The following is a 27,404-nucleotide window of genomic DNA, read 5'->3' as shown; positions in this document are numbered from 1 at the left end:
CAAGCGATTCCTGCTGATCTGCTGAGTGTATTTCCATATAGGACACATGTCTCAGTGGAGCAGGTATCCCAGTTACGTTAAAATAACACTAAAAAGTTATTCTAGACACCGTCTAGCAGTGGAAGGAAACGGGAGGGAAAATATGTCCGCAAATCTATAAACATAGAACATCCTCGGAGTCCACATCACGGAAGACCTCTCCTGGTCCCTCAATACCTCCTCTCTGGTGAAGAAGGCCCAGCAGCGCCTATACTTCCTAAGGAGGCTGAAGGGATGTAACCTGTCACCCCTGATCCTCTCTAACTTTTACCACTGCACAATAGAGAGCATCCTGACGAACTGTATCACAGTGTGGTACAGCAGCTGTACCTCCTATGACCGGAAAGCCCTGCAGCGGGTAATCAAAACTGCCCAACGCATTACCGGCACCCGGCTACCGACCATAGAGAACATCTATCAGAAACACTGTTTACGGAGGTCACTGACCATCATCAAAGACCCTACCCACCCCAGCCACAGTCTGTTCGCCCCCCTGCCATCTGGGAGATGCTACTGATGCATTCGCACCCGAACGACCAGATTTAGGAACAGCTTCTTTCCCAGGGCTGTCATCCTACTGAACTCCACAAATAAACTCTAAAGCCTGCACATCTGCCAATGCACTTTATTATGTTTATGTTAATGTATTACAAGCCAAATGAATGATGAATGTTTAAATGTCTTAATCTAAATGTACACTCTCGGGAGCCGCAAGCCTACATTTCGTTGTACTGCACTTGTGCACTAACAATGACAATAAAGTTGATTATGATTATGATTATGATAGGAGCAGAAGTAGGCCATTCAGCCTCTCGAGCCTGCTCCGCCATTTAATGAGATCATGGCTGTTCATCCAAATTCATTACTCTGTCCCTGCTTTCTCCCCATATCCCTTGTTCCCTTTAGCCTTAAGAAATATATCCAACTCCTTCTTGAATATATTTAATGAATTGGCCTCAACTGCCTTGTGTGGCAGAGAATTCCACAGGTTCACCGCTCTTTGGGTGAAGAAATTCCTCCTCATCTCAGTCCTAAATGGCTTACCCCTTATCCTTAGACTGTGACCCCTGGTTCTGGACTCCCCCGCCATCGCAACATCCTTCCTACATTTAGTCTGTGTAGTCCTGTTAGAATTTTATAAGTTTCAATGAGACCCCCTCTCATTCTTCTAAACTCTAGCAAATATAAGCCTAATCAACCCAATCTCTTTCCATATGGCATTCCTGTCATCCCAGGTATCAGTCTGGTGAATCTTCGCTGCACTCCCTCCATGGCAAGAACATCCTTCCTCAGATAAGGCGCCCAAAACTGCACACAATACTCAAGGTGTGGTCTCACCAAGGCCCTGTACAACTGCAGCAAGGCATCCTTGCTTCTGTACTCGAATCCTCTCGCTATGAAGACCAACATACCATTTGCCTTCTTAACCGCCTGCTGCACCTGCATGCTTACCTTCAGCGACTTGTGCACAAGGACACCCAGGTCTTGTTGCACTTCCCCTTTTCCCAGTCTATTGCCATTCAGATAATCTGTCTTCCTGTTTTTGCAACCAAAGTGGATAACCTTGCATTTATCCACATTATACTGCATCTGCCCAATCACCCAACCTATCCAGATCATACTGGAGTTTCTCTGCACCCTCCTCACAGCGCACACGCCCACCCAGCTTTGTGTCATCTGCAAACTTGGAGATATTACATCAAGTTCCCTCTTATGGATCATTAATATATATTGTGAATAGCTGGCATCCTAGCACCGATCCCTGCAGTACCCCACTAGTCACTGCCTGACACTCGGAAAAAGACCCATTTATTCCAACTCTTTGCTTCCTGTCTGCCAAGCAGTTCTCTATCCAAGTCAATACCTTACCCCCAATCCCATGTGCTTTAACTTTGCATGCTAATCTCTTATGCGGGACCTTATTGAAAGCCTTCTGAAAGCCCAAATAAACCACATCCACTGGTTCTCCATTATCTATTCTACCAGTTACATCCTCAAAAAATTCCAGTAGATTAGTCAAACATGATTTACCTTTTGTAAATCCATGTTGACTTTGTCCGATCCTGTCACTGTTTTCCAAGTGCACTGCTGTTACATCTTTTATAATGGACTCTAGCATTTTTCCCACTAACGATGTCAGGCTATAATTCCACGTTTTCTCTCTACCACCTTTTTTAAATAGTGGGGTTACATTAACTACCCTCCAATCCATGGGAACTGTTCCAGAGCCTATAGAATTTTGGAAGATGACCAGCAATGCATCTACTATTTCTAGGGCCACTTCCTTAAGTACCCTAGGATGTAGATTATCAGGCCCTGGGGAATTATCGGCCTTCAATCCCGACAATTTCCCAAACACCATTTCCCCACGAATACTGATTTCATTCAGTTCCTCCCTTTGATTAGAGCCTATGTTCCCTGACATCTCTGGGATAAAATGAGTAAAATTCATATCATAATCATGGGAGATTTTAACTGCACCAAATAATCTGGCAAGAGGAGGTAGGGAAAGGGGAAAAAGTTTAAGATAATGATTGCAAAAAACAAAAGTAATAGATTGGAAAAATCTGATTTTGAGATGATGTAAATGGAACTAATGAAGATAAACTGGATGAGAATATTGACAAACAAAGAGAATAGCAGCAGGAAATATTTAAAAAGGTGATCAATAGAGTTCAGGAGAATTTTTCCACTAAAAAAGAACAATCTAGCCAATAATGAAACTCCAGGAATGAATAAAGAGATGAGGCCAAAATTGAAACTAAAGAAAAAGGCATACAGTGACTGTTGTATCCTGAAAAGTGGACCCGGTGTTGTGCCAGGACGACAGTTAACCCTTTCCCCCTCAGAGCGGACTAAGTGATATACAAAGTCGACGCTTAGCTTTGGTACGGATGACAGACTTCGAGTGAAGGATGGTTCAAAACGGTCTTCATTCACAGGCCTGGGGAGAACCTTCTGAGACCCCTCTCAGATCCGATTCCCTAGCAACAATCACAATTATACAAAAATCAAAGCCCCCTCCCTAGGGGCGGGGATAAAGCTTATCAGCATCTACAGAGTTACAACTAAATGGCAATTATAAACCTTGACATTTCATCTTCTGCTGTCCACAAATCCCACATTTTCTGTTATCGGCTGGTCCTGTCACCTCCTGGCTGTGGGGCCTCATCTTAATTGCTCTACAACCATCCATTTGCCCGTAGCCAGGTGGTTTTGCTTGTTACATGTTTTCTTAAGATAACAATCCTCGTTAAGGCATGTAAAGCACAGACTTTGGCCTCATCTCGGGTTACCTCTGCAAAGCAAGCACACTCTGATTAGTCCCACCATACTTTGAAGAATGGAACTCTGTTGTGATTTACAATAAACAAATTCTTAGGTGCGTTATCTCGCATATGTGTTGTCGTGCCTGGCCAGACAGACATCCTCCTTAATCTTCCCATGAGTTGTTCTGCAGTTTAATCTCTCAGCATTTGACGTCACTTAATTATGTTTTAAAACTTAGCTGGGTAAATGCAATATACAGTCCTCTATATCGTTTAACTCAGGGTAGGGATTAACCCATTATCTCCACCTTGTACATTGGTGCTGCAGTATACATATTCTAACATTAGAACTAAATTATACATATTCTAACATAAAAACTAAGGTATAATAGTAATTTGGCTACTTCCGTCCCCCCTTATGGCCCATTGGTCATTTTGACCCAATACGGCCAATATGCTGCAGTTTAAGATTGTTTGCTATGAGGACCGTCGCCCTAGTGGTACCAAGCCAGGGTGTCTAGTACTCATACTTCCGCAATTCTAAACGCAGTCTTCATAATGATTCTCCTCACGCCCTACCCCTTGCTTGTTGGTGGTTAGCAACAGTGTTTCTTTCTCTTCTTCCTTCGTTATTCGTTTGGTTATGGCCTGTGCTAGGTTGTGGTTCTTTCACCATCGGCAATATCCACAAAGTAAGAACAAAAGGATCATTAATACGGCGCCTTGCACAACTACCAGCACATGTGACATGATCCTGATCCAGGGGTGTATATCGACATTTAGCCCCCAATTCCAGATCTTACTGTACCAAGGAGTTTCTGCTAATGTTGTATCAATGTCTTTTTGTTGTTTCTTTCAGTCTTCCTCTATTTTATGATAATACTTTAAAATTTCCTTCGTTTCCTGCCGTAATTTCTTCCAAGCCTCCTCTTCCTCTAACTTAGGAATTGCCTTGGGCTCTGGTATGACATAAGCTTCAACCTCTTTATTAAGTACCATACTATCAAGTGACCATGTTTTTGTTTCCTGTGGTCTTGGTGGATGTATATATTGATGTCCTATCTGTGTAGATATCTTTGGATCAAAACAAAAGTTTGCTTGGGGAATGGACAAATCATATCTTGATATTCATATTTCTGTTCAGTTGTGGTGACAGAAAATGTCCCGTTGTCCCTTGGTGCTACCCTTGTCCGGTGTATCCCCCTTGGGTGTACCTCAAGGGTGCAATTGGTGGTTTTTGTGAATCCGCACTCGGATGTGTCTCCCTCTGTCGGGGGGGGTGGCGGTGTGCATGCCCATGTCCTTCCCTTATGGTGGCACCCGTCCATTATCACCCCACTTAAGGTTCCATTCTTCTGTTCATTATCTTCTTCCCCTTCCCAAAGTGCCTTGGTAGGGACATCATGATATTTAACCCAACTTTCCCTTTGTATCTCTCCTATGTTAATCACGTCGTATAGGGGCTTTCCCTCTTCCGGGAGTTGTGTGATTGCTAATACAAAATCCATGGGGTCAGACAATTGCCTGCCCGGTATACTTGTCCCATTTTACGCTCCTTACATAGGCTTTTATTTGTGTCAATCCAAGGTTCCAGATCCTCATTAGTAATCCAGTCAGGGATCTGTCCATTATTTATTGGCCTCATGTTATGCTGAGCATTTGCCAATAGCCATGAGCCATACATGGCACATACTAGTTCCTTATGGGTTTGGCGAGAAGCTTTGTCAAGTTGATCAATAATTGTATTGATTGTTTCTGCATGGGGGGCTACTACCTCTTCCACCCCCAACAATTGCATTATTGTTTGTTTTCCTGTCAGTGCCAATTGCTAGCCATTTCCAGTGACTTGTTTTGGTAACTTTTTTATTTTTGCTTGTAGTTCCTCTACTCCTTCGTTTACTCCTTCTATGTCCAAACTATTAACTGTTGCTAACCCGGCCGCATTCCCTGCTCCGGCCATTTCCAATACTCTCCGTTTTTTACGTCTTTGTAAGAGAGATTTTCCCTGTGGACCCTCTAATTGTTTTATCCACAGGAAGTTCCATATTTGTTTTGTATGATTGTTACACATTGCGGGCATCTCTAGAGTACTCATATTAATGGCAACCTTAATAATTCTATGGGTTACACTAAAGTACACCTCATCTTGTGTTTTCCTTATTACTAATCCCCCTCGACAACGGCAATACTTATGTTCATCCCTAGAATCAAGGAGAGGATGCTCCACCTCATTCCGGACGTCCAGTGTTCCTGTAATTACAAAAAGGGGGCTGGTCGTCACCAGCCAATTAGAACAGATAAGAATAGAATAATTCTATCAGTTCAAACTGCTGTACATCTTGTTCATTTCTTGGTCTGTGGCTCTGTCTCCAGATATACTTGAAGATGCAAACCATGACGTATAATATTAACATGCCGCACAGCCCTCGCATTAATATATGTAGAAACTCCCCTTCCCATTCTTTATACCTTCTAGCATACTCCTCACTCTCCTCAAAAGGTACCATCTCTGGCTTACTCATTGTTTTTGTCATATATTTTTAACTGAGTCCAGTGCTTCCACCTTCCTTTACCTGTTCCGGACTCACCCATACACGCGCATGTGTCACTGTTCATTAATATTTCATAAGGCCCTGACCATCTGGGTGCCAGCCCTGGTTTGGCTGGTATTATTTTTGCCATCACCTTGCTACCTACAGCTGGGACCTCCTTCTGGTTGTCCCGTGTATCCTGTTCTAGATCCCGTATAATCTGTTGGTCTTTGGCCTCATGCCTGAGAGCGTGTAATTGCGTACACAATTGTTTAATAAATCTCCTAATTCTATCCTTCAGGGGCCCTACATCCTCACCCCCGGTAGCGACTCCTTCCGGCAGTGCCATTGCTCGTCCGGTCATTAGTTCAAAAGGTGTCAGCCCCGTGGTTCTATTCAGAGTTGCTCTAAGTCTCATCAGTATACTCGGGAGTAGCTCTACCCATCCCTTCCCCGTGTCTTCTATTGCTTTAGCTAAGGATAATTTCAAAGTCCGGTTCATCCTTTCCACCATCCCTGAACTCTGAGGGTGGTATGGTATGTGGAACCTTTGTCTGATACCTAATAATGCACATGTTTCCTTTATAACCTTCCCTGTAAAGTGTGTTCCCTGGTCCGAATCAATTTGCAGCTGGACCCCCCATCATGATACAACCTCCTCTGCCTACCATGGTACATTTTCATTAATTCCTGTTGTATACAGCCTGGTGCACATATCTGCTGCTCTTTCCTCCATATTCCCCCCGCTCTTTCTCCTGCTACCCCTCGTTCCCATAGCTTTTTCTCCTCCTGGGATACTTCCTTATGTAATTTGGATATATCTATATCTTCTGGCAATGCAGTTATAGCAGCTATGTCTATCTGTGTTTCTGGTTCTGTGTTGCTCTTGTTTGCTGCTGCAATCTGTTGCTCTACCACTTTTCTGGCTGCACGATCGGTGGCTCTGTTTCCCCTTTCTGTGGGGGAGTTCCCCCTCTGGTGGGACTTTACCTTCACTACAGCTGTTTCAGTGGGTATCCCTGAGGCAGCTACCAATTCCTTTACTAATTCCTCATGCTTTATGGGTTTGCCACCTGAGGCAGTATACCCCCTTCTACTCCAAGCTGCCATATAATCATGTACTATGCGACTATCGGTATAGATATTCACCCATTTCCCTGCTGCCAATTTTAATGCTTCTGTCAGTGCTGTTAACTCGGCAACCTGTGCTGAACTACCCCCTGGTAATCTTCCTTCCCTCTGGACGGTACCATCTCCGGTCACCATGGCCCGACCTGTTCGTGGTGTTCTGTTAACATATTTATGGGACCCGTCCACATATAGCTCTGGGTCTGCCTGTGCCAAAGGCAATTCCATGATCCTGTCTACATATTCTGATTTTTCTTCACTGGTGCAACAGTGTTCCTCTCCCTCTGTTCCCATCATAACTGTGGGGTTCTGGCTCATATCTCTAATATCTGTATGGATTTATCTTTAGGTAACAGGACAGCCTCCCAAGCAGCCTTCTAGCCGTTTGAAACATTTTTTAATCGTCTGGTCTTTAACAATTCCACTAGGGTGTGTTGTGTATGTACTACAGGTTGGAGTGGGCCATTGGCGTAGCAGTAGCATCCCCACCGCTGGGCCAGAAGGTGTAGGGTTTTGAACCTCGCTCCAGACAGTCCCGGCAAATGGAGTTGGAGCTTCAGCTCTAAATTCTGGGTTGACATCCAGTGGGATACTTGCGTCCGTGGGTGTGGGTGCCCCCCCCCTCGTATGGGTTGTGGGATCCCATAAAACCCTCCCGCCATAGGACTAACCACCCTAATGGCTGGTACGTAGATAGTTACAGTCACTGAAGGAGCGTTAACACGGCCAGAAATCCATCCACCACTTCATACAGTTCCCCAAAGGGAACAGTGTGAAGACACGTACGATGACGACTACAGGTTCACTCACTTTGACTGCCCACCGTGCACAATCAATCGCGGCAACGCATCTTGGCATGCCGGCTACTATCGGGGATCTTCGTGTCGAATAGTAGGCTACAGGTCTCATGTAATCCCCATGCTTTTGTGCTACCACTGCACTGTAATGTCCCCCCTGATTGTGGCAGAAGATATGATATGGCCTCCCCATATCGGGTAATCCTAAGGCTGGTGCAGCTGTCAGTGCCTGTTTTAATTTAGTGAAGACTTCCGCCTGTAACTCTGTCCATTCAATGGGTTCGTCTGCAGCTTTTCCCCCTTTGGGCAATTCATAGAGAGGTGCAGCTAGTTGTGAGAATCCTTCAATAAAATTTCTGCTGTAATTAAATAGTCCCAGGGCTTGTCGCACGCCCCTTATATTCACAGGTTTGGGCATATCGTTTATAGCCCACTTTCAATCCTCTGGCATGGCTCTCTTGCCCATGCTGATTTTATATCCCCGATAGGTTACCTCTGATCTCCCTACTTGAGCTTTGGTGGGGTTTACTTTAAAGCCTGCATCCCGAAGAGCTTTCAGAATTTTAGACAAGGCTCCTGAGTGCTTGTGGAAGCTATCAGTAAATCGTTGACATACTGCAACACAGTGCTGCCATCCTCCTCTAATTCTACTTCCTCCAGGGCCTTGGCCATGTGTCGGTGGAATATAGCTGGACTATTATGGAACCCTTGAGGGACCCTCGTCCAAGTATATTTTTTCCCATCTAGTGTGAAAGCAAATTTCTCTTGCGATTCTTTGTCCAATGGTATGGACCAGAATCCGTTCGCAATGTCTAATACTGTAAAAATTTTATGTTCAGGCTTTAGTCCATTAAAAATTGTAGCAGGGCTACATCGGGTATTCCTTTGAGGTACCTTATTTAGTTCCGTATAATCTATTGTCAGTCGAAACGATGCATCTGGTTTCCTTACTGGCCATACCGGGGAATTAGTTTCAGATATAGTTTCTTGTAAGTTTCCCTGTTTGGTTAATTCCAACACTATGTCCTGTACTGCTGCTTTGGCTTCCTCCTTTAAAGGATATTGTTTATGTGGGCGATGCATTGGTCCTGGTATTTTCACCGGGGGGGGTTGGACTAAACCACAATCTTGTTTGTGTTGCCCACACCCCAATATACTCTCTCCATGGGATTGCCCATGGTCCCTTCTTATCCCATTCTTGGTCTATAACTTTAATTGCCCCTACCTGATCTGCTTTGTTTCCCGGGGCTGCCTGTAAGGAGGATGTCTGTTTGCTTGACTTATAATCTGGTGGCCAGTACACTTCATTCGCTTTAGGAGTGACTAAAGCTCCTACTTCTTGCAGTATGTCTATCTCTAGGATTGTTCCTTCAGTATTCTCGCATACCCACAACTGTGTAGGTATTGTTATACATTGTAGGAATGCACTTATTCCTAATCTAAAAGACTGAGTTCGACTCAGGTAATTAAACTAACGATGTTTAATGTTAAGTTAATTGGGTAAAAACAAACAGCAGCAGGAGAACTTCAGATACAGGTCTTTTCACTATGAAGATTCCACGAGGACTGGCTGCCCAGCCCGACGGTCGACATCATGACGTCATCATGTTCCTCCCGCCGTTCGGGGATCACGTGATCGACGGCATGGCGTCATCGCGTTGGAGCTTGCTCTTAAAGGGCCTGCGCTCCATACATTCCAACAATACAAAGAAGGATACAGGTTCAGACTGTAGCTAACAGATTGTTAAAGGGAATTATGTACAGTTGTTCAGAGTCCCTTGGAGGCTCTGCCACATGTGCCCCCCAGAATTGTCTTTAACAGAAAAAGTCAACCGGCGAGGAGGCATGACAAGCCTGTCAGAGCGACTTCGGTACTCCTGGAGTTGAAGTTGTGGGATGGCGGGCGAGCTGACTGGTGGTTGTGCTTGTTCTGGTGTGACAACAGCAGGCGGACGATCACGTCTTGGCGGTTGCACGGTCTCGACAAGGCGGTCGAGGTGAGCCGGTTTCAGGCGATCAATGGACACATGGTCCCATTTACCCCCGAGATCCACCAGGAAGCTTTTGTCTCCTGGTTCAAGCACATGAAAAGGACCGGTGTAAGGGGCCTTGAGGGGGTCTCGGTGAGTGTCGTGCCGGATGAAGACATATTCGGCGTTCTTCAGATCTGCTGGAACGCGGGAAGTTTGGAAACCATGGTGAAAATTTGGCACCGGCGTGAAAAGCTTCGCTGTCTCCTGGTGGCTGATGTGTTGATCGGCTGTGGACCATGGCTCTGAAGGAATTGGAAGAAAATCTCCTGGCATGCGGAGCAGCTGACCATAGACTAACTCGGCTGAAGACGAATGATGATCCTCCTTGGGTGCTGTGCGAAGACCCAACATGCCCCACGGTAGCTTGTCTACCCATCCTGCACCTTGGAGACTGGCCCTCAGTGCTGCTTTGAGCAACCTGTGAAAGCGCTCACACAGGCCATTCACCTGCAGATGATAAGCCATGGTACGGTGAAGTTTGACACCGAGAACGTTAGCCACAGCATTCCAAAGCTCAGAAGAGAACTGTGGTCCACGGTCTGAAGAGATGTCCGCTGGTACACCAAAACGGGCGACCCAAGAAGTGATGAAAGCTCTGGCCACGTCTGCTGAAGAGTTGGAAGAAAGGGGAACTGTTTCTGGCCATCTAGTGGTGCGGTCCACCATGGTGAGGATGTGCGTAAACCCCTGCGATGGTGGAAGAGGCCCAACGAGGTCTACGTTTACGTGGTCAAACCACCGTTCCGGTACTGCAAAAGTGGCCAAAGCGGCTATGACGTGACATTGCACCTTGGCCTTTTAGCAAACGACACAAGTGTTGGCCCAGTCACGGGCGTCTTTGTGCATTCCTTTTCAGATGAATTTGGATGACATTAACCTTTGGGAGGCCTTCATGCCAGGATGTGACAAGCCATGTATGGAGTCAAAGACATTATGGTGCCAGGCGCCCGGTACTATAGGGCGAGGAGTACCCATGGAGACATCAGAAAGCAGCGTAGTTCCTGTCGTGTGAACTTCAACGTCAGCCGGCTGGAGGCAAGAGCTGCCGGTGCGGAAAACTTGCACTTCAGTGTCAGAAGCTTGATCGGCGGCCATGAGGGCATAGTCAATGCCGAACTGGACAGCGTGAACAGTCGCGCGTGAGAGGCAGTCTGCCACCAAGTTGTCTTTACCAGCTATGTGTTGGATGTCGGTAGTAAATTCGGAAATGAACGTCAAGTGACGTTGTTGATGAGCTGACCACGGTTCGGCGGTCTTGGCCATGGCGAACGTTAATGGTTTATAGTCTACAAACACGGTGAAGGGACGTCCTTCTAACAAAAACCAGAAATGGCGGATGGCCAGGAAAAGAGCCAGCAACTCCTGGTCGAAGGTACTATAGGCTCGCTCGTTTCGCCGCAGTTGGCGACTGAAAAATGCTAGGGGCTGCCACGTTCCATTCACCCACTGTTCCTGCACTGTACCAATGGCATAATCTGAAGCATCTGTAGTAAGGGCGATGGTGGCTCCTGGCAGCGGGTGTGCCAGCATGGTCGCATTGGCCAAAGCGCTTTTGGTGTCCATTTCGTCCGTCCAGCTTACGGGGTCTTTACCCGACTTGCCTTTGAGGGACTCGTATAAGGGCTGCATTAACATGGCTGCTTTAGGAACGAAACGGTGGTAGAAATTTACCATGCCCAGAAATTCCGACAGGGCCTTAATCGTCTGTGGTCGAGGAAAAGCTGTTACTGCTTCCACCTTGGTGTGCAAAGGAATTGCGCCCTCTGTTATGCGGTGTTCCAGGAAATCGATCTGTTGTAGGCCGAACTGGCACTTGGCCGGGTTGATGATCAGGCCATGTTGGCTGAGGCGACGAAATAGAGTGCGCAGATGACCAATGTGTTCCTCCTTGTTAGTACTGGCGATGAGAATATCATTGATGTAGATGAATACAAAGTTGAGGTCCCGAAGTATGGAGTCCATCAAGCGTTGGAAAGCCTGCACGGCATTCTTCAGAGCAAACAGCATCCGAAGAAATTCAAAAAGGCCGAATGGAGTGATAACGGCAGTTTTCTGGACATCCTGCGGGTGCACAGGAACCTGGTGATAACCACGAACAAGGGCGACTTTGGAAAATATGGAATTACCCACCAAGTGGGCAGAAAAATCCTGAATATGCGGGATCGGGTAACGATCAGGAGTAGTGGCGTCATTCAGGCATCGGTAGTCGCCGCATGGCCGCCATCTGCCGCCAGGTTTCGGGACAATGTGAACAGGTGAAGACCAGGGACTATTGGATCTGCGAATAATCCCAAGCCGTTCCATTGCGGCGAACTCCGCCTTTGCAGCCGCGAGTTTAACCGGTTCGAGGCGCCGAGCCTGCGCGTAGACCGGGGGGCTGGTAGTGGTGATGTGGTGTTCGACACCATGTTTTATGACTGCTGAAGAAAAAGTGGGCCTGGACAGGTCTGGAAAATCTGCTAACAGACGAGTGAACAAATTCGGCTTTGGAAACGCACAGGAGACGGTGCGCGACATGGCGCTTCTGTGGTGGCAAGGAATACAGTGAAACATGGCTGCATTTACCAACCGCCTGTTCCTGACATCCACTAGAAGACTGTTGGTGCACTGGAAATCTGCGCTGAGGATGGCCTGAGAGATCTTGGCCGTGATGAATTCCCATTCAAACCGTTGACCGCCAAAGCACACCTGGACTGGCGTTTACCAAAGGTTCGAATAGCCCCACCATTAGCCACCTCGAGGGGAAGGCCGTGTCTCCCAACCTGTATATCCAGAGCTGATGCGGGCAGGATGCTACACTGCGCCCCGGTGTCACATAGGAATCGCCACCCTGATAGGGAGTCGGTGATGAAAAGAAGCTTTCCAGACCCTCCAATCACCATCGCAGCTGCAGGGTGCCCATTAGAGCTGGTCTGCTTTTGGCAGGGTGGCTGTAGATTTGCAGGTTTTTTTGGGGCGAGAAGCTGCAGGGAGGGTGGCAACATCTTGCTTCCGCACCAAAACGGGGGTGGTAAAAGCACAAGCCCGTAGGTTGAGGGGCTGGGGCGGTGTCTGTGGGGGTGGGATGCCTCGTGGCTGCGCAGCACTGCTGTGTGACTGCAAAAACCTTGTCCGCTTTGGCAGCTAGATCTACGCAATCGGTGACTTCTGACCGGGCCAACGCAGCTTGAACTGGCTCCAGTAACTGGCTGAGGAATAACTCCCTAAAGAGGAAGCATTCCGGTTTGGCACCCAGGAGCGTGAGCATCTGGCTCATTAACTTGGATGGTTTGGAGTCCCCGAGCCTGGGCATAGCGAGCAGCTTGTGGGCGCGCTTGGACTTAGTGAGGCCGAAAACCTGTAGCAACCGCGCCTTGAGTGTCTCATACTTGTGGTCAGCCAGTGGGTTCTGTAGCAGAGTGATGATCCGTGATGCCGTGGAGCTATCGAGTGCAGAGACCACATAATGGTAACGGGTCTCATCCGCAACAACGTTCCGGAGTGCGAACTGGGCTTCGGCTTGGACAAACCAGGAGGTTGCCTGTTGCTCCCAGAACTGTGGCAGCTTCATTGCAACAGAGTTGGCTTCCATTGTTCTTTTCTTCTGCGAATGCTGTCTGCAGACTTCGGGGTCACCAATGTAGGAATGCACTTATTCCTAATCTAAAAGACTGAGTTTGACTCAGGTAATTAAACCAACGATGTTTAATGTTAAGTTAACTGGGTAAAAACAAACAGTAGCAGGAGAACTTCAGATACAGGTCTTTTCACTATCAAGATTCCACAAGGACTGGCTGCCCAGCCCGACGGTCAACGTCATGACGTCATCGCGTTCTTCCCGCCGTTCGGGGATCATGTGATCGATGGCATGGCGTAATTGCGTTGGAGCTTGCTCTTAAAGGGCCCGCGCTCCATGCATTCCAACAATACAAAAAAGGATACAGGTTCAGACTGTAGCTAACAGATTGTTAAAGGGAATTATGTACAGTTGTTCAGAGTCCCTTGGTGGCTCTGCCACAACATCCTATTTGTAGTAAAACTGTTTCGCTCTTGCAAGCCCTGATTTTTCGTCCACCGATTCCTGTTACATTAATTGAAAGTTTCGTTCGGGGCAAGGGTAAGTCTGTCAATGAGATTGTGGCTCCTGTGTCTATTAACATTTTGCACTGCCGGCCCCCTATCAATGCATTAACAAACATCCTTGGATCCCCCTCCCCTCTCTGGCGTGGTCCCTTCCTGCCGCCATTTCTAGCTGCTTGTAAGTAATCAAAGCACGCAGCCAGGCCTAATGCCCCTCCGATCTCTTTTGGGGCATTTGTCTCTTCCCTTGTGTTATTAGTTATCCTAGGTAGATTTCTTTGTCCTTCCCTACCTGTGCCTTTCTAGGGTTTAACTTTAGTCCCGCATTCTGTAGGGCTCCCAGTACCGTAGTCAATTAAATATTGTAGAGGGACCTGCCACTACTGGACGTTCTTGCAGAGTGGAGTTATCTTATTCAATTTGGACTACACCAATTTACACCAACCAGAAATTCAGTGTGGCCACAATGAAAGTCTGGTTTTAATCGGTTAATTTACCTCATAACTCCAATCTTAGACTGAAACTTAATCTTTTGCTCAACAAACTTTTTGTTGCTCTTCTCAGTTTTTACACTCCAGCTTAACTTAAATGGTAGTAGGTTTTTTTCATTCTGGGGGCACAATCTTATTCGCACATTCTTAAACTTCCAAAATCCAAGACAAGACAAAAGGGTTAAATGCTTTTTTTTTAACACAGAGAAGTGGGTGGAGCTAAAACACACAGCAGACGTTTCTTTTTCTTTTAAGGACAGACTTTCAGACAAAGTAATGTTGTAACCTCTTAAACATTCATAGTCAGGAAAACCTTCACACTTTAACACACAATTTCATACAACCTGAAATTCCAGCATACTTTTAAGGTTCCTTTCACTCAGCAAATCTTGTGTTTTATTTGTGTCGGTATAGATGTTAATAACTTCCATGTTGGTAAAGCTTTAAGTTTATCTTTTTTTCCTTTTTAAATCAGTGACTCAACAGCTTCCCCTAGCTTTCCAAATCCATGTTTGTTTTTTTTCTTCCTTTGCTGAGTTTTCAAATTGGTTAGCTTGCAAATTAGCTTTTTTATCTTCTTTATCTCTGCATCATTTTTAGGCATTCTATATAGCTTCCGACTTACTTCTCAATGGTTCTTATATTACCCTGTCACTCACTCACACACACTTATTTTGCGCACACTCACTCGGCACGGGGTCACGATCCTGTGGTATTTCATTCCCTACACCTACTTGGTCCTGGCCGTCACGTGGGACTACGTCCTCTTAATTCGGGCTCAGGCTAGGTGTTTAGGATAGACAACCACCCTTGTCCGTGTTGGTCACCCCGTGACTCCCAAGGATCCACTATTCATAGGAGTTACTGCCCACTTAACCACCTCTTTACCCTAGAGGCCTTGCCGTATTAACGGCTCTGAGGATTTGGTTTGCCACCTCCCGGCTTCCTCATATGTCTTTATAGCACACTTATCTACTTCTTTATCCTAGAGGCCTTGCTGTCTCAACGGCTCTGAGGATTCACCGTCCCCCGGCTCACTAGACCACACCCCCTTTCTCGAGTCTGTCTCTGCCAACTTTAGTTCTTTTAATCACAGCCTTACCGGATCTCACAGTACGTTCTGAGCTTTCTAATTTATGGGTGGTAATTTAAAAGGTACTCACCCTTCTTAGCTCGTCGTCCCTGTGGACCGGTCAGAGTCTGTGATCCTGTTCGTGACGCCAATTGTGGTATCCTGAAAAGTGGACCTGGTGTTGTGCCAGGTCAACACTTAACCCTTTCCCCCTCAGAGCGGACTAAGTGATATACAAAGTCCACGCTTAGCTTTGGTACAGATGACAGACTTCGAGTGAACGATGGTTCAAAACGGTCTTTATTCACAGGCCTGGGGAGAACCTTCTGAGACCCCTCTCAGATCCGACTCCACCGATTCCCTAGCAACAATCACAATTATACAAAAATCAAGCCCCCCTCCCTATGGGCGGGGATAAAGCTATTCAGCATATACAGAGTTATAGCTAAATGGCAATTATAAACTGTGACATTTCATCTTCTGCCACCCACAAATGCCACATTTCTGTTATCGGTTGGTCCCATCACCTCCTGGCTGTGGGGCCTCATCTTAATTGCTCTACAACCATCCACTTGCCCGTAGCCAGGTGGTTTTGCTTGTTACATGTTTTCTTAAGATAACAGTCCTCGTTAAGGTATGGAAAGCACAGACTTTGGCCGCATCTCGGGTTACCTCTGCAAAGCAAGCACACTCTGATTAGTCCCACCATACTTTGAAGAATGGAACCCTGTTGTGATTTACAATAAACAAATTCTTAGGTGCGTTATCTCGCATATCTGTTGTCTCGCCTTAGCCAAACAGACATCCTCAATCTTCCCATGAGTTGTTCTGCAGTTTAATCTCTCAGCATTTGAAGTCACTTAATTATGTTTTAAAACTTAGCTGGGTAAATGCAACATACAGTCCTCCTATATCATTTAACTCAGGGTAGGGATTAACCCATTATCTCCACCTTGTACATTGGTGCTGCATTATACATATTCTAACATTAAAACTAAATTATACATATTCTAACATAAAAACTAAGGTATAATAGTAATTTGGCTACTTCAGTGACTAAAGGAGAGAAAGACAAAAGCGAATAGGAAGAGGTTGTGATAGAAGTAAAAAAAAACTATTGGGGAGGTGAGAGGTCCTAAATCGGCAGACTAGCTGTTACGTGCTGAACAAGTGCCTTCAGAAGCCTGTTTAAAATCTCTCTCTCAGACACTGACTTCCATCCACCTACAACCTTAACCCTCTCCCTCCTGCTCAGTCTGTGTGCCTGTCTGTAATTTGTGTGTTTCTGTGTCTTTCTGAATGTTTGTGTAAGAGTGTCTGTGTGTTTTGTGTGTGTATTTGTGTCTGAATGTCTGTTTGTGTCTGTGTAGGTATAGACACAACACTCTTGCCTAATAATAATCTATCAATCTTAGTTTACATCTATTCAAATGACCCCCAGCATCAGCAGTTTTTTTGGGTGACAGTTCAAGATTTCCACCAGGCTTTGTGTGAAGACATGCTTCCTGACCTCACCCCCTGAATTGAATATTCTCAATGTAAAGGTAATGCCCTCTTGTTCTGGACTCCCCCACTAGATGGAATGGTTTCATTCTAAAATTTTGACTGACTGGATTGAGTTTTTTGACGAGCTAACAGAGGGTGAATGAGGGCAGTTCAGTTGATGCTGTGTATATGGACTTTAAAATGTCCTTTGATGAAGTACCACGTAAAAGGCTTGTTAGCAAAATTGAGGCCCGTGGGATAAAAGGGGCAGTAGCAGCAGGGCTAGTAAACAGAGTTGTGGTGAATGGCTGTTTTTCAGACTGGAGGGAGGTATACAGTGGTGTCCCGCAGGATTCAGTACTGGGACAACTGCTGTCTTTGATATACATTAATGACTTGGACTTGGGGGTGCAGGGCACAATGTTGACATTTCCAGCTGACTTGAAACTTGGAAGTGTAGAAGACAGTGAGGAAGTTAGTAATAGACATCAGGAAGACATAGACAGGCTGGTGGATTGGGCGGACACATGGCAGATGAAATTCAGTGCAGAAAAGTGAGGTTATCGAGTTAGGTAGGAGGAATGAGGAGAGACAATCCAAGCTAAATGGTACAACCCTTAGTGTTAGGGGGATTAAATACATGGGGTTACAGGGATAGGGTGGGATATGTGTTGGTGTAGGGGTTACGGGGATCGGGTGGGATATGTGTCGGTGCAGGCTCGATGGGCCGAAATGGCCTCTATCTGCACTGTGGGGTTTCTGTGATTCTGTGATTCTGTGAAATTTAAAGGGGGTGCAAGAACAGAGACACCTGGGTGTGTTTGTGCACAAATCATTGGGGGCAGGACAGGTTAACAAAGCAGATAATAAAGCATATGGGATCCTGGGCTTTATAAATAGAGGTGTAGAGTACAACAGTCAGGAAGTTATGCTGAACCTATATAAAACACTAGTTTGGCCTCAGCTGGAGTATTGTGTCCAATTCTGGGCTCCACAATTTAGGAAGGGTGTGAAGGCTGTGGCGAGGGTACAGAAGAGATTTACTAGAATGGTTCCAGGGTTGAAGGATTACAGTTACATGGATAGACTGGAGAAGCTGAGGTTGCTCTCCATGGAGCAGAGAAGGCGAAGAGGAGATTTGATAGAGGTGTTTAAAATCAGGAAGGGTTCAGAACCAGTAAATACAGAGAAACTGTTTCCAATCACTGAAGGGTCGATAAAGAGAGGGCACAGATTTAAGGTGATTGGCAAAAGAACCAGAGGCGACATGAGGAAAAACTTGTTTATGCAACTAGTGGTTAGGATTTGGAATACACTGCCTGAATGGGTGCTGGATACAGATTCAATAGTAACTTTCAAAAGGCAAATGGATAAATACTTGAAGGGAGAAAAAAATGCAGGGATATGAGGAAAGAGCGGGGGAGTGGGACTGACATTCTTGCTCTTCGAAAGAGCTGGCACAGAATTCATGGGCCGAATGGCCTCCTTGTCTGCTGTAATATTCATTGATTCTATGATCTTAAACACAATTATCTCACCAGTTAATCCCTTACATATAAGGGAATACTCATCTAGTCTGAGGGACATCGTGCTCCCACTGCCACGGGAAGCCATTGTATTGACTCTGAACGCGGCGCTGTATATATAGCTGATGCGTCCCTACGGGGAACAAGCATTCCATTGTACTTGTTACATATGGCAAATAAATCTAATCTGAATCTGCAACCTGTCCTCATAATTGAGCCCTTTTAGCTCCGGTGTCAGTCTGGTGAATGCACTGCACCTACTCCAAGGCCAATATATCCTTCCTGAGATGCGGTGCCCAGAACAGGTGGGGTCTAACCAGAGCTCTGTCCAGCTGAAGCATCACTTCATCCCCTTTGAATTCCATCCCTCGAGATAAAGGCCAACACACCCCATTAGTATTTTAAATTAGTTTGTATACCTATCCACTAGCTTTTAGTGATTTCTGTTGTTGGACTCCTAAATCTCACTCTTCATCTACAATTCCTAACATCTCACTATTTAGAGACACGTGTATGTGTCTGCGAATGTGTGCCTGTCTGTCAGTTGGTCTGTTTGGCTCTTTATACGTCTGTGTTTAAAGGTCTGTGTGTGAGTCTGTGTTCCTGTGGGTGTGTCTCAGAGGCAGGAAGCAAAAGGTAATGTTCGATGGGTGTTTTTGTGACTGGAAGGCTGTTTCCACTGGGGATCCGCAGGGCTCAGTACTGGGTCCCTTGTTTTTTGTGGTATATATCAATGATTTTGAATTCAATGTAGAGGCATTATTCAGATGTTTGCAGATGATACAAAAATTGGCTGTGTGGTTGATAGTGAGGAAGAAAGCTGTAGAGAGCAGGCAGATATTAATGGATTGGTCAGAGGACAGAAGAGTGGCAAATGGAAATCACTCCGGAGAAGTGTGAGCTAATGCATTTGGGGAGGTTTAACAAGGCAAGGGAATAATCAATAAATGGGAGGATACTGAAGTGCAGAGCAGCAGAAAGTCCTTGGAGCGCATGTCCACAGATCCCTGAAGGTGGCAGGTCAAGCAGATAAGGTCGTTAAGAAGGCATACGGGATACTTTCCTTTATTAGCCATGGCAGACAATGTGAGAGCAGGGGGGTTATGCTTTAACTGTATAAAACAGTAGTTGGGCCACAGCTAGAGTAGTGCATGCAGTTCTGGTCGTCACATTACAGGAAATATGTGATTGCACTAGAGAGGGCACAGAGGAGATTTATGAGGATGTTGCCAGGACTGGATAATTTTAGCTATGAGGGAAGATTGGATAGGCTGGGGCTGTTTACGTTGGAACAGAGGAGGCTGTGGGAAGATTTAATTGAGGTGTGTAAAATTATGAGGGCCCTAGATAAAGTGGATATGAAGGACCTATTTCTCTTAGCAGAATGGTCAATAACCAGGGGGCATAGATTTAAAGTAATTGTTATAAGAATTCGAGGGGAGCTGAGAACTTTTTTAACCCAGAGGGCGGTTGGGGTCTTGAACTCACTGCCTGAAAGGGTGGTAGAGGCAGAAACCCTCATCACATTTAAAAAGTACTTGGATATGTACGTAAAGTGCCGTAACCTACAAGGCCTCAGACCAAGAGCTGGAAAGTGAGATTAGGCTGGATGGCTCTTTTTTGGCCGACGTGGACACAGTGTACTGAATGGTGTCCTTCTGCGCCTTAAACTTCTATGATTGCATGATAATACTGCGAGGTTTTAATGGGTTAAATGTCCTGTTTCTGTACCTGGTGCATCATGACAGCTGAGCTCATGCGTTAAGACCTGGAGTTGGGCCCAAACACATAGCCTTGCCTTCTGAAAGATAGAGAACTGCCAACTGGGTCCAGCTGCCAACTGATCCACGTCACACAGAAAGGAAACGCCTTTTCCCAGGATATCTCCAGAGAGCAGAGCCACTCCCCGTGTGTGTGATTATAAATGCAGCAAATTCTGAGTCCGGATTCAGAACATTTCCACTCCAGCCACCTGAACCTGACTGAGGAATTCTGCAGAAGATGATGAAAGTTCTGCTCTTGGTTGTTGGATTCCTGCTGCTGACTCAGCCCAGCCCTGCTATAACTTCTCAATGCGGGTCATTTAGACAAGGTAATTTCCCCCGATCTTCCAGCAGCCAGTGTTCAGACAGCTTTATTTTTTAAACTATTGTATTCTCTGTTTGAATGTCATGGTTTGATTGCTTGAGCGAAGGTTATTGTGAGATTGTAAGAAAGTCTGAATAATTTAATCTGAACCAGTTCCACGGGTAAATCACCCGATTGTTCAGCGGGTACCTCAGTGGGTCGAGGGAATGGTGGGTGTTTGCTGATCCAAACAGACCAGCAATAAAATCACAAATTACTGGCCGGTGCCGAGTGGGCGGATCTCAGCCGGAGCATTGACCCGGTTGGGAGACACGGTAATTGGCCTCAGTACCCAGGTACTGCGGAGGGGAAACTCCCAGTTGTTGCTCCCGATCACTGCTACCCGCTGCAAAGTGTGAGAGTGCGGACTCTGTGTGAGGACAGGAGCGGGAGATCCTTCAGTCCCTTTCCCCCACACTCACTGTCCAGTCTCTCAGCTGAAGAATGGTGAATTGGGAGCGATGCTGGAGGTGTCTGTGGAACCGGTACCCAGACATGAGTCAGGTTTTCATAACATGAGGGCAGGGAATGGGATCAAAATGGTTTCAAAGCAGGTTTATTTAATTGGAATAATTCTGCAGCCTTCACATGGACTAAGTAGAGGAGGCAAGCGGTGAAATTATCAATTGTCAGTAGTTGGGTGTCAGTTTGGCTCAGTTGGGAGTTGAGTGAACAAGTTGTGGGTTGATGCCCCAGTCCAGTACATACAGCCCAGCACTGGGGGAGTGCTGCACTGTTGGAGGTGTCATGTTGTGGATGAAACATTAAACGGAGACCCTGTCTACCTGTTCATGGGGCATGAAACATCCGGTAAGATTATTTGAAGAGCTGGCAGTTCTCCCAGTGCCTTGGACCGACATCACTCTCTCAACCAACATGAGCAGAGACTCCCCATCCTGTCCAATCCCATTTGCTGTTTGTGGGACTTTGCTGTGAGCTAATTGGCTGCCGCCTTTCCTACAAAACAGTGTCGGCACTTCAGAAACAATCCATGGTCTGTGAAACTCTTTGGGCCCTTCTGGTGCCGGGAAAGTTTATCCATCAATGTCAGATCTTTCCTCTCTGTGTCTCTGGTCTCAGATAGTGGGTGTGGTGGGCTGCATTCTGAGGAAATCCCCTTGGGCTGCCCTTCAGGACAAAGAGTGAGTCTGTACGGGGAGGGGGAGTGGTGTTGAGTTTCATTAAGTATAAAAGAGTTAAGTTTCATGTGTGGTCCAGAGTCAGTCCCAGTAACACTGACAGACTCGGCTTCATGTTTTCTCATTGTTCTCCCTCCCTCTGTGTACAGAGCCATCAATCAATTCATTGTTCATTTTGGATTTTAGTGTTCTGCACCAAGGTTGGAGGAGTGTGTCGTGCGGGCAGCTGTAGGACAGGCGAGGTGCCTTTCCCGCTAATGATCTGCTTCCCTCGGCAATGCTGCTTATTGCCACACTGAATGATCCAGTGATGGATCCCCACCAGCCCGAGCTCTCCACGTTCTCACTGAATGAAACCTTCCTTCACGGGAAGCAGGCTCTGTTTGATTGTTTAGGTCCTGTAACCCCTGACCCTGTGTTACTGCTGTCATAATAATGGGCTGTACTCAGAAATAAAACTTACTGCATTGATCACAGCTTCACATCCGTGTCTTGTTTCTCTTTAGGATCAGTGTGTCCGACGGCATGGGGTTCGGGGTGGAATGAGGCCGGGAGAAGATTTGGGAATTGCAGGAAATGGGAAGAGGAAACTGCTGCAGGCAATCTCTGCAAGTGTCTAATAACACATTCAGAAAGTTACTCAAATAAGACAGGTGCCCCAGCGTGTCAGCACTCTGACCGTTCAGTGTTCAGGATATCTCAGTTGAACGGGTTTGTTCAGGCAGATTGGAAGCGGACATACTTTGCATCAGACCCACAGACTGAGGGGACAGTGCATAGGGAGCTTTACTCTGTATCTAACCTGTGCTATATCTACCCCTGGGAGTGTTTGATGGGACAGTGCAGAGCAGGGGTGGGCTATTATTTGGGCTGGAGGGCCGGTTAACAAGTTTTGTTGAGCTGTTGAGGGCCGCACACCAATGTTCCCCCGAAGGTGCGCGGCCGCGGACCAATGCTGAGGTCACGTGCAGGCCGCTCACCAGCTCCTGCCGCTGGAAGAGAAACAGCAAATTTAAAGGGACCGCACACAAAAAATAATTAGAGGGAACATTGCCGCCCAAATAAAATGAATTGTGTTCACCACAGCTACCATTAAAATTCCTCCTGGCATTTATTGTATAAAAACTCTTCATGGCATTTGCACACTGACTAAAAATAACAACACTTATTAACAGGCTAACCAACATAATGCAGGTTCACGAGTAACTTTGAAAAGTGCTCGGTCTGTTTATTCCAAATGGTCTCAATTCATTCTTATAGTAAAAACTGAGAGATCGACTCTGCTTCCACTGGCGATTATAACCATGTTATAAGGCACAATCAAGGATAACGTCATTGATACAACCTTTAAAAACTGCACATGAAAGTGCTACTTTGATGCTTTTGAAAACCTCACTGAAAAATAATTAGGTGACTTGGAAAATGTTTTAATCCACAAATTGCGGCCCAGGTCAGCCATCAAATTGGGCTTGTTCATTGTCAATGTGCGATCACTCCTGAGAAAAGCCAAAACGCCGATAGAGTTTGTGGATTTTCACTTGAGAATGGCCACAAGTAATGCACCATTATAACGTACATTTCATCCCCGAGTGCTATTTATTATTGGGACTGGCCCACGACATCAATCTCTACAGCTCTCTTTCTCTCTCTCTCGCTCTCTCTCTCTCTCTATCTCTCACTGTCTCACTTTCTCTCTATCTGTCTCTCTGTCTCACTCTCTCTGCCCCCCTTTCTCTACATAGGATACACAGCACAGAAACAGGCCATTTGACCCAACCAGCCGTGCTGGCATTTATGCTGCACTCGAGCCTCCTCTTGCTGTTCCTCATCTAACTCTGTCAACATAACCCTCTATTCCCTGCTCCCTCATCGGCTTATCTACCCTCCGCTTAAATACACCGATACTATTCGCTTCAACCACTCCCTGTGGTAACGAGTTCCACATTCTCACCACTCTCTTTAGCTATCTCACTTTCTCTCTTCCTGCCCCTCTCTATCTCCATCTCTCTCTCTCTCTCTCTCTCTCTGTCCCACCTTTCTCTCACCCACTCATTCTTTCTCTGTCCTCTATCTCTGTCTTTCTGTGTCTGTTTCTCTTTTTGTCTTCCCCCAATCTCCGTCTCTCTGTCACTATCCCTCGCTCTTTCCATCTTGTCTATCTTTCTCTCTCTCTTGTCTGTCTCTCTCTCGCTGTCTTTCTATCTGTCTCTATTTTTCACCCCATCAGTCTCTCGCTCTTTCTCCTTCTGTATTTCTTTCTGTATCTCTCCCTGCCTTTCTCTCTCTGCTGTGATTCTTTATCTCTCTTGCTCTATTTCTCTCTCTGTTCTCTGTCTTGCTCCCCTTCTCTCTTTTCTCTCACTTTGTCTCTTTCTTACATTCTGTCTCTTTCTCACTCTCTCTCTTTATATTTCCCTCTCACTCTCATTCCCTGTCTGTCCCTCTGCTTTACTCTCTCTTTCTCTGTCTCACTTTCTCTCTCTATCTCTGTCTTTCTTTCCCCCTTTCTGTCTCTCCCCTTTCTATATTTTCTTCTCTCTCGCATTCCTTCCATCTCTCTCTATTTTTCTGTAACTGTCACTGTTTGTCTCAGTCTTTCTGACCATCTCTCTCCCTTTCTTCCGTCTCACTCTGACCTCTATCTCTGTTTCTCGGTGTCTCTTTGTGTATCTCTGACCCTCTCCCTCCCTCTTGTCTCTCTCTCACTATTCTTCTGTCCCTCCATCTTGTCTCTGTCTCTCTCACTGTCCCTATGTCCCTCTGTCCCTTCATCTTGTCTATCTTTCTCTCCCTCTTGCCTCTGTCTCTCCCTTTGTCTCTTTCCTTCTGTATCTCTGCGTCATTATCTCTCTCTTATTTTGTTCTCACCCTGTCTCTCTCTCACTGTCTGTCTTTGCCACCCTCTCTCTGTCACTCTCTCTAAGTCTCTGCCACGATCTCGCCCTCTTCTCTCTCGGCTCTCTGATACTATTTCTGCTCCAACTCTTTGTTTCTCTGTTTCTCTCCCCTTATGTCACTCTGTCTCACTCTCTTTCACATTCTCTTGATTTCTCTCTTTCTGACTCACTGACTCGGTCTCTCTCTCTCTCTCTCTCTCTGTTTCTCTCTCTATCTCTCTCCTCTGTCTCTTTCTCTGTCTTTATCTGTCTCTGTTTTTATGTCTCTCACTCCTCCACTCTCTCTCTGTCTCCCTCTCTGTCTCTTTCTATCTCTCCTGGTCAGTAGTGCTCCCTGCTGGTAGGTGCTGACACTGAGTGTCTGGGCTGACACAGGAGATCAGAACCTTGGGGTGAGGTTCCAGTGATGCAGCTCGGGTCTGTGAATCCCGACCCTCAGCGACAGTCTGTACCTGCGGAGGGTGAGGGGGAGAAAGAAAGGGGAGATCAACGTGAATTAATCAGTTGTAGGAACTGGGGTTCCTAGCCGAAGAATTGAGATCGACTCAGAAAATCAAGAACAATAAAATTTAATGAACAAACGAAGCTGTACAGGAAACTGTAGGATAGAATGCAAATAGGCCTGGTCTGCTTGAAATCCTTTCTGGAAACTGCTAGCAGGTTCCGAGCTCAACTGCTAGCAGGTTCCGAGCTCTGACGTCATCACGTTCTTCCCGCCATTGAGAGATCACATGATGGACAGCATGACGTCATCACGCGGAGTACAGGAAAGATGCCCTAGTACAGTTAACAGATACATTAAAAGTGCAGCCCCCAGCTGTACTACATTGCTGTAAAAGGAATTATATACAATTGTCCATAATCCTCTGGTAGTTCCGCCACATGCGCCCCCCCAGAATTGCTTTTAACAGAGAAGGTAAGGCGAGAAGGGGGTCTGATGAGTCTGTCCGACTGACTGCGATACCTCAGCAGCTGGAACGGAGTGCTAGAAGATGAACTGGCCATTGGCTGTGGTTGGGATGATGCCGCAGGCGGAGGAGAAGGAGAGACCGGCTGTGGTCGACCCGGTGATGTGGGCACTGGCGACTCGGCGGATGACTGTGGCTGTACTGCTCTGGCAGTCGACAGTGGACGACCACGACGAGGCGGCTGAGTGGTGATGACTGGTTCGCTCAGATCCAGAGGCGCTGGTTTCAACCGGTCGATGGAGATGTGGTCAGGCTTACTGCCAACGTTGACTGTGAAGGACTTGTCACCTGACGCGATGACGCGGAACGGACCTGTGTAAGGCGGTTTGAGCGGGTTTTTGCGAGCATCCTGCCGAATGAACACATATTCTGTGCTCTTAAGATCCACCGGGACATGGTAGCGCTGCAGGTCATGATGCGACATAGGCACTGGGATGAAATTCCTAGCCGCTTCCTGGTGGCTGATGAGCTGCTGAGCTGGGGACCAGGGTTCTGTGTGAGGAGGAAGAAAATCACCAGGCACTCTGAGTGGTTGGTCATAAACCAGCTCTGCTGAAGAAGAATGCAGGTCGTCCTTAGGCGCCGTGCGAAGACCTAGGGAGCCTGTCCACCCAACTAGGCCCATGGAGACTAGCATGCAGTGTGGCTTTAAGGGACCTGTGGAACCTTGCACATAGACCGTTCGCTTGTGGATGGTAGGTGGTGGTACGATGAAGTTTTGTGCCCAAACCTTGAGCTACGGCGTTCCAAAGCTCAGAGGTAAATTGAGGCCCCCGGTCGGAGGAGATGTCAGCCGGTACCCCGAACCGAGCTACCCATGACGAGATGAAGGCTCTGGAGACGTCTGCCACTGTGGTGGCAACCAAAGGAATTGCCTCTGGCTACCTTGTGGTGCGGTCTACCATGGTGAGGAGGTAAGTGTACCCGCGAGAGGAAGGGAGAGGACCAACCAGGTCCACATGCACATGGTCGAATCGACGCTCTGGAACTGGAAAAGTGGCGGCTGGGGCCTTAACATGGCGTTGTATCTTGGACTTCTGGCAACTCATGCAGGTATTGGTCCGGTCACGGACGTCGAGATGCATGCCCTTCCAGACGAATTTCTTTGCCATGAGTCGTTGTGACGCTCTCATGCCAGGGTGTGACAACCCGTGGATAGTGTCGAAAATTCTCCTGCGCCATTCAACTGGAACGATTGGACATGGGATGCCCATCGAGATGTCACACAGGAGTGTGGTCCCTGCGGCCTGGAAACTGACATCAGCCACTTGTAAGCTGGAAGGTGCGGTCCGGTATGCCTGCACTTCGGGGTCTGCCTTCTGTTCTTTTGCTGAACCAACATAGTCGACTCCCAGGTGTACTGCGTGGAGCTGGGCACGGGAGAGACAATTCACCACCAGGTTGTCTTTGCCCGAGACATGTTGTATGTCGGTTGTAAATTCAGATATGTACGTAAAATGACGTTGTGCCGTGCCAACCATGGTTCCGCTGTCTTTGCCATCGCAAAAGTAAGTGGCTTGTGCCGTACAAAAGCCATGAATGGGCGTCCTTCCAGTAGGAAGCGAAAATGGCGGATGGCCAGAAACAATGCCAGCAACTCCCTATCAAATATACTATACTTGAGTTCGTTCTTCCGCAGTTGGTGGCTGAAGAAAGCCAGTGGTTGCCATGTGCTGTCGAACCACTGCTCCTGTACTGCCCCGACGGCATAATCAGATGCATCAGTGGTAAGGGCAATGGTTGCGCCCGGAAGGGGATGCGCCAACATGGTCACAGCAGCCAAAGTGTTCTTAGTGTCGAGGAAAGCCTGGTCCACCTGGGGTGTCCAATCGATCGCGTCTTT

General features: G+C 46.8%; 1 long non-coding RNA gene across 1 annotated transcript in view; it reads left to right on the top strand.

The window, feature by feature from the left end:
• LOC147095421 (uncharacterized) overlaps positions 1-22,178 on the top strand; it is a 41,251-nt gene extending 19,073 nt beyond the window's left edge. Inside the window, exon 3 of the long non-coding RNA XR_015074798.1 lies at positions 21,883-22,178. This is a non-coding gene — a long non-coding RNA (uncharacterized LOC147095421). The remainder of the gene's footprint in view (positions 1-21,882) is intronic.
• The last annotated feature ends 5,226 nt before the right edge of the window (positions 22,179-27,404 follow it).

Source organism: Somniosus microcephalus, unplaced genomic scaffold (assembly GCF_052327205.1).
Source record: "Somniosus microcephalus isolate GS21.2 unplaced genomic scaffold, FLI_Smic_1.0 unresolved_chr1, whole genome shotgun sequence".
Taxonomy (NCBI): domain Eukaryota; kingdom Metazoa; phylum Chordata; class Chondrichthyes; order Squaliformes; family Somniosidae; genus Somniosus; species Somniosus microcephalus.
Note: the sequence above shows the minus strand (reverse complement) of the source record. Positions and strands in the feature narration are given on the sequence as shown.